Source organism: Schistocerca gregaria, chromosome 2, assembly GCF_023897955.1.
Source record: "Schistocerca gregaria isolate iqSchGreg1 chromosome 2, iqSchGreg1.2, whole genome shotgun sequence".
In the NCBI taxonomy this organism is placed as follows: domain Eukaryota; kingdom Metazoa; phylum Arthropoda; class Insecta; order Orthoptera; family Acrididae; genus Schistocerca; species Schistocerca gregaria.
In genome coordinates, this window is record NC_064921.1 from 742,025,301 (window position 1) to 742,036,232 (window position 10,932).

The window sequence follows — 10,932 nt, forward strand, 5'->3', positions numbered from 1 at the left end:
CAGGGTAAAAATCGTAGAGGGAGACCAAGAGATGAATGCACTAAGCAGATTCAGAAGGATGTAGGTTGCGGTAGGTACTGGGAGATGAAGATGCTTGCACAGAATAGAGTATCATGGAGAGTTGCATCAAACCAATCTCAGGACTGATGACCACAACAACATGCCTCCTAGTAGTTAGAGTCTAGAGTAAGTAGAATCTTTTTATTTACATGGCCGTTGTTGCTGCTGCTGTAGTTGGTGTCATGTAGATATTCTGTGAGGTAAGTGATATTAAAAAGGAATAGGGTTTCCACTATCGGGATTCATGACTGAAATGAATTTAGGCAATAAACAGTTGGAGGTAGTTTCACACTAATTTAATTTATACTTTTTGGATTTGTATTAATGTTAAGATTTCTTGCAATTCATGACCATTCTTTTGTGTCACAAAATTTTAAACGTAGCTGAAGCAGAAACTGTTGAAAATCTTCACGATAAACAACAGCCAAACAGTTTATGCAGCCATGTTTAAAATTTTGAAATATGTACCTGCCCAGGTTTCAATAGCTGTTCCTAAATACACGAAGAAAAAATATCCTGCAACTGTTTGGCTGTTATCATTTACCGAGAAGTCTTTTGTGTTAATTATTGGAAGTCATGTCGTCAATGTATAGTAGCCAGATTGCGTTGGACTCGTCTATTGTGGGTAATAAATGAGTAGGTTAAGTTTGAGTTTTCTTTGTCAGGGAAAATTCTGTTGATCACTGTTTGATAAAAAATTAAACAATTAGTTTCAAGTATTCTTAGAGTTTGCCTTTTTACAGAAAACCTAATAACACATGATTGTCCTTCGAAAATAGTTGTCACTAACTTATAACGCACAAGTGAAACTGCATGCTAAGTACCATATTCTGATCACTTGGTGAAGCTCTGTACAAGTATGGCAAAAATTATAAACGTTTTTTATGTCAACGTATTATACCGGCAGAAATAACCAGGGAGTCGGACTTTGCAACCTTCAACTCAATAGTTTCCGGACTAGTGTTCCTCATTCCAAATTGATATATTTGTCTTCTCTGTCACTCTTGAAAGTTTGTATCATCACGGAAAACCTCTTATGTTTGTACCTTTGAGAGGTTGTACAATCTCAGGAGTTTGTCTGTGTTCATCGTTCCGGATACGGCAATCTAACAAGGTAATTAATTCAAGAAACAAATAGGAGACTTTGTTTATCGGATTACCCGCGCCTTCATTTGCCTTTCCCAGTGACTTCGAAGCTGCTTTACAGATCGTAAGTCAGCCAGTCCATGGCTAGCGTGCTTGTAGCCTACCTGTTGTGTTTCGGTCGATAGCCATCAGGTTATCTGCGTGATGCGCCTAGGTGATTGAGTACTGAATATTTCAGCACTTGTCGCGTCGGCCTAATCGTTTTGTTTCAGAATTCTACGCTGCCCTTTCCTTTGAGCATCAAACATTAACATGATTCGGCTGTCGAGCAGGGTGGAATTATTGGCGAAGACAAAATGACTCGTTTTAAAGCTGTAATCCTTTTCTCTCGTAGGAGCTTCGCAATATTTTACGTGTGCCGGTAATTGGTTAAACTTTTCAACATTGGAGGTAAAATGGACACGAATTAGGCGCAACGAGACAAGTGAGCGATACCTTACGAACTGTAAATGGATGTAGACTCGTGTAAGTAAATTATCGTGTTTTGTTTTCGGGTGCGACAACGAAGAAGATTAGGTCACGAATTTAAAAATTCGCGAAGTGATGTTATAGGAAGCCCGAACATTCCATTTTGAAGTTAGTTGACTTCGTAATAAAAAGGTGGTGCTGGAAGCTTATGTGTGTTATATTTTAACTTCACTTCGTAACCGAGTGGTAGCAGGCTATACGGATAAGAGAAAGGCTTCTCTCTTCCACAAGCTTCCTATCAACATCCGTTAAGACTTTTATCCGCATCCGTGCAGATTACAATTTTGTACACCAGAGCTCTAACGGTGGGTTTCAGACTGGCCTTAATTTTCCTGCGCTCAATTCGAGTACTGTAATTTACACTCCATAGACCAGGGGGGTTTAGATGGATTTTGACGACATTTGCATGTAACACAAATGGTCATATTCATGATATGTTCTGTAAGCTATAACTTTCCATGATAAATGGTTCAAATGGCTCTGAGCACTAGGGAGTTGAGGTCATCAGTCCCCTAGAATTTAGAACTACTTAAACCTAAGTAACCTAAGGACATCACACACATCCATGCCCGAGGCAGGATTCGAACCTGCGACCGTAGGGGTCGCGCGGTTCCAGACTGAAGCGCCTAGAACCGCTCGGACACAACGGCCAATCCGTGATAAATACTGAAACGGATTTTGTGAATTTTTTTGAGGGACATAGCCGCGACAGTGTAAAGCTGGATAAAGTCATGTTGCAACTTACCGTCACATATTGCAGCCGGCCGGTGGGGCCGAGCTGTTCTGGGCGCTTCAGTCTGGAACCGCGCAACCGCTACGGTCGCAGGTTCGAATCCTGCTTCGGGCATGGATGTGTGTGATGTCCTTAGGTTAGTTAGGTTTAAGTAGTTCTAAGTTCTAGGGGACTGATGACCTCAGATGTTCAGTCCCATTTGAACCATATTTCATATGCTGCTGTTGCTGGTTTCCATTCAAACGAATAAATCTTCGCCTGTTACTAAAGATTTCCTTGGAGGGGGACACTAAATGAGTCTCTTATAAATTTTTTAATAATAATCGTTTAGTTCATTTATTAGATGTACGGGTAGGAACATTTTTATGCAAGATGGCGCCCCTTCGCACATTTCGCAGCCTGTGAAGTGGCTGCTGCAGAGGCATTTTAGAAATGCTTGAATTATAGATCATCTTTTCCCTACAACCTAGCCGTTAAGACGAACTGATCTTAATCCGTGTGACTTCTGGCTGGTCGTTCAAAAATGAAACTTCTTCTGGACACTGAAATGAAAAACGTTAAATGCAATGATTTGTGCTAACATTTAATTAGAAAGTTCACAGGAAAGAAATATCGCGGCAGGGCGTAACAACATAACTGTATGTTGATAATGAGAAGTGGAACTGTAATGAGATATTATTGTGTGAAGTTTACTACATACTTCTTGTAAGAACTGTAAGACAAACGAACTAAGCTCTAAGCACATGTAAAAGATCACGATATTAGTGTTAACTGCCACAGAAGCATTGTCAACTGCGAGAAAGAAGCTCTTGGCTCTGTGGAGTAATCTGACACATTATTGGGAGAGAGAAAAGTGTTAAGCTCGTTTCATAGCACTTACTGCAAACGTGACAATATATCGACGACCCCTTGGTCGGCTATCGACTTTCTGACAAGGAAGAATATGAATGTTATTGCTCCTCATTTCACTCGCTGCCATTTACGCTGTCCTCTTAGGTTACTCCCTAACAACACAGTCGGAAATTTCTTGATATTTATTTCATCCTTCGTTCTCAAATCATACTGAATATAAATGACATCGGATATTGCAGAACATACTTTTATTACATTTGTAAAAATGTCCCAGAATATGTTAACAGCGCTAAGGTGAAAAAACATTTACAGGTGGCGGATGCGGAACCTCACCTTTCGACCCCAGAAACCTCGACGTTATCTGCTACACTAACACTTAAAAAATATCGCAAGTTGAGTCTTCCGTCTCGGTTATCGTCATCTCTCATTAAGGCTTGTATAGTTGATGTGTTATTAAGTGACATGATGACAATGGTGAAGTGTTTGTGATAAATCTTCATCGTTCCGTTACGTTGAAACGGCATAAAGTAAGATACAAGCGTGTTTCCCACTTAATTTGTTAACTATTGACAATAACAACTCACTCCTGAGAGAACACTCTTATATGAGGGCATAAACCGTCGATAAATTATTATGTGAGATTTAAGTGAAGCAATAATTATAATAAATCATTCAAGAATGACCTATTTGTATAAATATACGATACGCGTGCATGAAGTTTTGTGAAAGGTCCGCATCGAACGCTAATGCAAGTCGATACTGTGTTTGTCGATATCGCACATGACGTCACGTTTCCCGAAAGTAGTGTGAAGCGCACTTTGCCCGAGAACAAGAGGTGAAAGGAGATTGTAACTTGCGGAAATTTTCCTGTTGTTGAAGAACCGCCATTTTGATATTTTTAAAGATACAAGTTTATTTTAGCGCTAAGGCGTATAAAAGTCAGCTTAAATGTAATTAAATGTTAATAAAGGCTACAAGAAGATTAAATAAATAAAAGTTAGTTAACAGGTGAGCTATTTTTCATTCGCAACGAACTTAACTGGAATGTGTAAGTGTTCTCATGTATGCACATAAAACAGTCGTCTCCCTACATGAATGAGAGCTGGTTCGAGCCTGCGCACGGTTCAGATCCATCTTAATAGATGTCCTTCGATGGGAACTGTTTTAATATTATCAGTAACTCACCCCCAGTCTGAAGCCAGCATTCAAGACTCATCAGAGTGAACTACTGCACCTACCATGTAGTCACGTCTGTCCATAGCGAAACTGTATAAGTATAGAACGTTATATTGAGCGTCGGAGGCCAGCGACATCAGCGGCGTGAAGCAGAAAAGAGCTGTAACTTCCAGCACAGTTCTCTTTCAGATTGCGGCGACAGTGGAAATCAAATACTGTAGAAATACTTTCAAAACTTGCTCTGTAAACTCAGCCCCAGTGAAGGATACTTAGGAATTCAAGAGGCTACACAGACATTGTAGAATTACACATTCCATATAGTAGAAAAATTTAAAACTACATTCATTTGTGAGCAGTAAGTAAATATACAAACTTTAATAGTGTCAACTGTAGAAAGGACTCTAATTTCGGGGAAATTTTGTGAGTAATATGAAACGTATATAGTGTTTAATCTGTGTTGTGTTCTTTTGTTGCATACTTTTCAGTGGAGCTGGGTATCAACGCGAGAGCTGAGCAGACTGATCCATCGCAGATGAATTTATTGAGTAAACAACGTATGCAATCACAGTTAATGTTCGTCTACTGTAGTTCGCCTGTACCAGTTTTATGAATGAGATCTCCTCATAATCAGAACACTGTATGTGTCACAGTAGTGAATGCAGTAGTTAGTGACATAGTGCATTGTAATGTCATATATTGAACTCCATAGACACCTGCGCGTATTGTTGAGTTAGGGTGATCATAAAATGGAGCATTAACATCCAGTAGTGAATTCTGGTTATGGCCAGAACCCATTGCAATACTGCAAAATGCACCGTGAACAGGAAGCAAATGCTAGTCCATTTCTGAATGTTCCTTAGGAGCAGAGGCAATAGCTTCCCCGGAGGTAGTCATGGTGAAAGGGTACAGTACCGCCCGACATTGAAAATAGGTACAACATTCTTCGTTATTCTTGTCAGAACAACGTATTTTTTTGTAATAATAACTCAATTTCAGTTAATACACCGAAGCCGGATACCAGTGTAGAAAAGAAGGGCAATGTATTTATTTAATTGATCACATGTGCACTCGCACAAAATAAATCCCTACATCCAATTTGGAGAGTTCTGTGAAATGAATGAATTTATGGTCGTCTGCTAATCGCAGATAGTGAATGTGCAATATACGATCATCTTTGAAACGGTCGTTTGGTCACCATTGGTGGAACCAAAGAGATGAAATTTACCTGAGCTTTGAGCGCCTGAAATGTGGCTGGCCAATACGGTAGCATGGTGCTCCCCCACCTCGGCGGAGGTGCGAGCTGACCTGAAGAACGGCCATGTTTCAGCACTCTGGCGCTGGATCTTGTGCTGGTAAGACCTGTCTTAGGTGTGCTCCGTAAAGACAAAAGAATGGAGAGAATGGTGTGCATGTGAAATACTTAAAAGTAGTTTGGAATAGTTATTTCTCTATTTCAGGGACTTTGGGGGGAGAATTAAATGACAGCCAGGTAATGTTAAGGGGATCGCAGTAATCTTCGGAAGTGACCAACGGTCACAATGATACCACGTGTAGCAATAAGCTGAAATACTTGCGAGTGCTAGTACTAAGTTGAAATACTTCCTAGTGCTAAAGTTAAGCTGAATTACTGGCGCGTGTACTATAAGTTGTAAATATTTAAGAAATCGCGTGTGCAGGACTTGAAATTAGAGACGAGCACTTTCACGTGCTGAGTACTGTGTGAGTCTCAATCTGTGTGTGAGACAAAGGATAAAGAGAAGTATTCGTCCAAGATATCAGTTGAGGACTCGCGCGTGTGACGAATATGATCTTAATATTACTTTGCGTGTTATGTTTCCGTGTGACGCGAGATGCAAACTCGAATACTCTGAGAGAGAAGCAAGGTGAGTCAGCCGTCTACCCAGCAAGGATAGCATTGCACAGGAAGACGTGCATGTATCCTCCAGAGTTCGTGGTAGGAAAGATGAATATGACCTTAATATTACCTTTGCGTGTTATGTTTCCGTGTGACGCTAGATTCAAACACTAATACTCTTAGAGAGAAGTAAGGTGAGTCAGCCGTCTATCCAGCAACGCCACTTGGGTTGCATTGTGCAGGAAGACGTGCATATATCCTCCAGGGTTCGTAGCAGGAAAGAAAAGTTACGAAGTGGGGCAGTGTCGTGTGAAACTGAGATGAATACTAATTGAAGGGAGAAAGCTGAAAGTGAAGTGATTCTAACTTTGTGACTATTCTTTGTGATGTATTCTATGTTGCCAGTGTGATGTATTTCATGTGATTTAAGTATGTGTGGTTTGCATGGGAGAGTAGCAAGATAGGTTCAGAGACAGTGGGTTATGCATGTTCCTTTTTGTGCCGCTCGGTCTGGAGTAAACTTTCGTGATGATGGGTGTGAGAGTCGAAGTGTGAGATAAAGCAAAAGATCCACCATCCTATCCAGAAAGTCCACTGTAGCGTTAGATAATTACGAGACCATAAGATAGAGAATCACCAATGTAAAGCCATGCCAACTGGGCGGAGTTTCAAAAATGGTTCAAATGGCTCTGAGCACTATGGGTCTTAACAGCTGTGGTCATCAGTCCCCTAGAACTTAGAACTACTTAAACCTAACTAACCTAAGGACATCACACACATCCATGCCCGAGGCAGGATTCGAACCTGCGACCGTAGCAGTAGCACGGTTCCGGACTGCGCGCCTAGAATCGCGAGACCACCGCGGCCGGCCTGGGCGGTGTTTCTCATGTGTAATTGTTGTATAAAATGTAATGGTGTCTTCAGGTTATCTTTGAATCATAATAGAATTTATCGTAATAAAAAAGATAGTGAAAAGAAAAAGATTGGTGTCCTTGTTCTTCGAATAGTGTGTAGTCATGATATCCAGAATTTATACTGTGTGCGCCATTCATATTCAGTGCGAGCGATGGCCACGTGTTGATCAAAGCCGTTGGGTAAGAAAGAAAATGTAGTATTGCCAGAGCGTAGTGAACAATCAGAGTTGTGTAAATTCCTAATAGTCAGTTGTGCGTTATCCGTTTCCGTTGAATAATATTCGAGCAGGAGAATAATTTTCAGCATAATTACTCATTCATGTTACTCGAGAAATAAGAATAAATCCACTCGCTTGGCAGACCGCTCATCTTGCAGGCCTGACTGCTTGATGCCACAGTATGAGCAAGGCATGTGGGTGCTTCTCAATCGATCCATTAGCAAATATCTTAACGCAGTTAAAAGTTTTAGCCACGACTGTTACTCATGTTTCTGCAAAAGTAACTGATATAGAAACTAAGCAACCTGAAATGAACACTAAGTTAGAGAACGTTGTAGCTGGGCAAGATTTAGAGTCGATTACTGCTCCTGTTTCAGATACAACTAGAAAATGAGAACAAATGTCGAATGAAATAACGCATAACAATTTCCGAACGGGCTGACAGAGGTTTCACAGCATATTAAGGACATGAGCTAGCGTCAGGGTGCTGTGGAATCTGCGGTACGTCGGTTAAAAACGACTATTAATAGTATGTCATCAGGATATGTATGAAGGAGACATTTCTGAGAAATATAATGAACATAGGAAGCATTTTTCGAATAAACTCGAAGAGTAGACTCGAGTGGAAAAAGTTGAAGTTTCTGCTTACATACAACAAAGCATACAGAAAGCTGTTTCTAACCCATCGACCGACCGAGAACGTTCCTTCCGCTGAAGTATGTAAGACTGCGTTACAGTAAATTGGCTCAGACTTCGTTGTGTTGAAAAAATACGTTAGTCGACTCGTTTTCTAGAAAATGGAAGAGGTCCGAGGGGCAATACAGAATCCGAAACCAGAGATGCGTGACGAGCGTATATCACAAACCTCAGCCCCGTCCCAGCGCGAAGCAACCTGCAGGGGTATAAGACATTTTGTGGCAACAGTTCTGATACTGCCAGCGGTGTGCTTTCACCTACTAATTTATATACAACGACGCTGATGGAAAAGAAGCTGTTAAAGCATAGGCAATTTCAGCCTTTCTCAGCAGGAAAAAAGGCTGTAATTCCCGTCCTATTTATTACAGTATTTAGTGGAGTTTTACCCTGAGTGTGGACAGAGACGCAAAAGATCAGCTATGTCGCAAATATTTTCAAGGGATTCAGCGCATTGGGCTACAGATATGATGGATCAGTATTTGACATATGAGGAATCTGAACGTGTCTTTCTCGCAAAATACTGGCCACATTGGATACAGAAACAATTGTAAAAACAAGTTTTTAATCCTGAAGTGTTTCCACATAAGAATGATAATTTGCGGAGATGCTTTAAGCAGTATATGAACAAAGCCCCTTATTGTGATGAACCCATTTCACACAAAGACTTATTACACATATTGAAGCTAAAGGTACTGATTGAAATACGTGATAAGCTGATTCATGCGAGCGAGGATAACGTGGATTTAATCCAAGAGAATATAAATTTCAGACAGGGACAAGGAAACGGGTTTATGCCAAATCCATACCAATATAATGAACACACATACATTCAGATCCAAATGCCGTATCACATAGCTAACAGCATGAATAAGTTACTTAATCCATAGTATAGGAATAATATAAATAATGGTCTTCACAAACAGAACGGCAATGGTTCAGGTTTAAGGCTTAACCAGAGCAAACAAAATATACCAGATCAGAGACATAATCTTATGTATAGTAACCATCTGAGCCGAAATCAGAACCAACAGAGGTATCAAACAAACCACACGGTTCCTGAACAACAACAAGCAAATCAGTACTGGCAGGAGCAACCACTGATTGTTACGGAAGTAAATGATGAATGTGCAATCCAACAAGGGTGCCAACTGGAAAACTAAGCTCGATCATATCGTGCACCGGAGGAGTGGTCGAAGAGTCTTACAGCGGCTACATCCAGAACGTGGAGCTCTTCATGTATAGTGATGGTGTAGAACTGAGCCGGCCGTAGTGGCCGAGCGGTTCTAGGTGCTATAGTCAAGAACCGCGCGACCGCTACGGTCGCAGGTTCGAATCCTGCCTCGGGCATGGATGTGTGTGATGTCCTTAGGTTAGTTAGGTTTAAGTAGTTCTATGTTCTAGGGGACTGATGACCACAGCAGTTAAGTCCCATAGTGCTCAGAGCCATTTGAACCATTTTGTAGAACTGAAAGAGGAACTCTACGTTGAAACAAATAAATGTGATGGGGATTATCCAGTGGTAACGAGTTCAGCGGTAAAAACAAATAAATTAAAAGTTTTTCTTTGAATTAGATTATGTATAATTTTGTTTGTTTTGAATTAATTTATGTACTGAATGGCTTCCTGTTACTGTTGTTTTCGACACTTTTGCGTCGGTAAATACGATCTCCTTGAAAGATTGTCTCAAAGAAAGGAATTGGCTAATTTACATGTAACCAGATGTAGGATAGTTGAAGCTGTCGACAACTGGTGCAGATGGTGAAGACACAAACGAGGCTTACACTAAAACTAGTATATGTAGCGATTCAATGCACTTTCATAGTAATTAATAAATTGATGATCGGTTGTATCATAGGATGGGAAGGTATACGCGAGAAGGACTTCTCTACTGGAAAGTTTATAATTCAGTTAAATAGTGCCGCAACTACACCTGCTGAGAAAGGAGAGTAAGCATGAGTGATAATGCAAAGGGGCACACATAAAATTGTTTACTGACATTAAACCAATTGTTTATTGACTGGCCGGACGGAGTGGCCGAGCGGTTCTAGGCGTTTTGGTCTGGAAGCACGCGACCGCTACAGTTGCAGGTTCGAATCCTGCCTCGGGCATGGATATGTGTGATGTCCTTAGGTTGGTTAGGTTTAAGTAGTTCTAAGTTCTAGGGAACTGATGACTTCAGAAGTTAAGTCCCATAGTGCTCAGAGCCATTTGAACTTTTTTTTTTCGACTATAAGCCTGTTGGTCGGGCTTCATCCAAGGCTCACTGATTACTATGAGTATTCAAAGTTAGGCATTACATGCATTGATCAAAAATGATAGTGCATTGAGAATGGCTAGTTTCTAGCTGAAATCAAGATCTGCCAATAAAATTTAAAAAGGACGACTGATAGCTGAAATCCATTATTTACAAGTCATTATAACAGTCGCTGAGTGCAACAGCCTTCTGAATGGAAGGTAACCCGATGGTTTGTTTATCTGCTTGAGGATTTAATATGTCTTGAAAAGATTTCGATAAGGTTTTGAATTCTAAAGGGAATTATTGACATCTGTTTGTCCCCTTGTCTGTGAAGTGGTTGAACTAATGTAATCTTACAGGTTTCTGGAATTGTTTCAGTATTCCACACTTTTTGCAGATTTACTTTTATAACTGTGACATTCAGATCTGCAATGGCTTTTAGAATTTCTGCTGTGAGGACATTTTCACCTGGTTTGTTGTTGTGTTTCAATTGTTTGATACAGGTTTTAATCCTACCGATGCTTGGTAGTTTTGAGTTTTCATTTGTAATATTATTATGGAATTCTAAATCCTGGGTC

The 10,932-nt window shown here is 40.4% G+C and overlaps 1 non-coding gene across 1 annotated transcript; it reads left to right on the plus strand.

The window, feature by feature from the left end:
- Nucleotides 1–2,629: 2,629 nt before the first annotated feature.
- On the plus strand, nucleotides 2,630–2,745 carry LOC126337496 (U5 spliceosomal RNA). Its single transcript, XR_007565073.1, has one exon. It is a non-coding gene; the product is annotated as a U5 spliceosomal RNA (small nuclear RNA).
- Nucleotides 2,746–10,932: the final 8,187 nt, after the last annotated feature.